Genomic DNA, 1,539 nt, shown 5'->3' with positions numbered 1-1,539 from the left:
TTTTTATGATAAAATATCACTTTACATAATTATATTGATTTTTGCTATTAAAGTTTTATTTTTGAAGGAAAAAATATATTGATCACACTTTATTTATATAGAAAAGGGAATTTGAGCTTGGCGTTCTAGTTTTCCATATTTTTAAAAGCAAACACAAACTTTGTGGTTGTTAAAAAATTAAAATGTAAGAAAAACATAAATTCAATTGTGAGAAAAATCACAAGTGTAACAATATTATGACATAAATATAAAATATAGCCTTTGAAAAAACATAAAAACTATTAACTAATATTAACTATATTTTGTTAGGTGGTAAGGTTTGAAAGAAAACATGATATATCTAAACTGAAGGTCATGACAATATCTTTAAAATTAAGAGATAAAAGACAATCTAAATATTATTATTTGCTGTCTTATTTCATTTTCTTACAATCATCTTTGAGTACACATCGAGGTTCTTCAAATTGAAAAAAATAAATAAAAATAATTCAAATTATTGGATGTTCATGAAATAACCTTTGGGTCTCTCAAAAAAAAAAAAAATGAAATAACCTTTGGACAAAATATATAGAGAATCATGTGGGAACATAATCTCGTGGACCCATCCATACCGTTAAACATTCACATTTTGTGTACTTACACTTTGGTTTCGAAGGTGGCGGGCAATGACAATCATCATCACTTTTACATTTAAATGCTGTAATGAAAATATAAATAAATGAGTGCAACTAAAATAGGATAAATAAAATATTGAGTATGAAAAGGATAAAAAATGGCTTACCCTCAGTGTTCATTGCAAAACAAAATATGAAAAGAAAAATAATCATAATTTTAATCATATTTTCCCTTTTTACATGTAGCAAATTGGTTTATCACTTTAATTTATAAAGTTCATCTTCCACTTACACCAATTACATAATTTATAGTACTTATGTAGTTGTAAAAAATCCTTCCTAAAATTGAAATCATTATTAAATGTCTCTTAAGTACATCATTGTGTTATTTTTGTCCCTTTAACACACTTAGTAAGAGGGCACATAAAAAACTTAACAATCATAAGAATATATTATTTTATTTTTTAATGAATTTTCATTATTTTATATCCTTTCATGGTAGGAAAAGGAAAATCACAAAAGATGAATTTTATTATTAGACAACATATTAATGCATGAATTAGTGTGTTGTTGCATGATATAAGTTGAATACACGAAATGTGGTACACTAGTTTTGATGGCTTCATGTGAACCCTTAGGTTATGGCTACTGTAAGAACCATATTTGTTCAAGAACGTTGTAACTTTTATTGCTTCGATGATATCAAATAATAGAGAGCAACTTATCTTCAACCAAGCAATTCTTGTGTGACCTAAAGATTTAGACAAATGATTTGATCACACACTTATACAAATGAATATCACATAATTATTTAAAAAAAAAAAAAATAACACTCATTATTTAATTATTAAATTTTCTTAATTTTCTCTTTTTTGTGAGTGTGACCAAAGCTTTGTGTCCGTATATAAAGAAAAGAAAATAAAAT

At 25.3% G+C, this 1,539-nt stretch overlaps 1 long non-coding RNA gene across 1 annotated transcript; it reads right to left on the bottom strand.

Annotated features, from left to right (window-relative positions):
- Positions 1 to 372: 372 nt before the first annotated feature.
- Positions 373 to 936, bottom strand: LOC112422597 (uncharacterized). The gene is made up of 2 exons (XR_005646609.1): positions 782 to 936; positions 373 to 697 (listed from the first exon to the last, which is right to left on the bottom strand). It is a non-coding gene; the product is annotated as an uncharacterized lncRNA (long non-coding RNA).
- Between the last annotated feature and the right edge of the window lie 603 nt (positions 937 to 1,539).

Source organism: Medicago truncatula, chromosome 6 (assembly GCF_003473485.1).
Source record: "Medicago truncatula cultivar Jemalong A17 chromosome 6, MtrunA17r5.0-ANR, whole genome shotgun sequence".
NCBI classification, from domain to species: domain Eukaryota; kingdom Viridiplantae; phylum Streptophyta; class Magnoliopsida; order Fabales; family Fabaceae; genus Medicago; species Medicago truncatula.
Note: the sequence above shows the minus strand (reverse complement) of the source record. Positions and strands in the feature narration are given on the sequence as shown.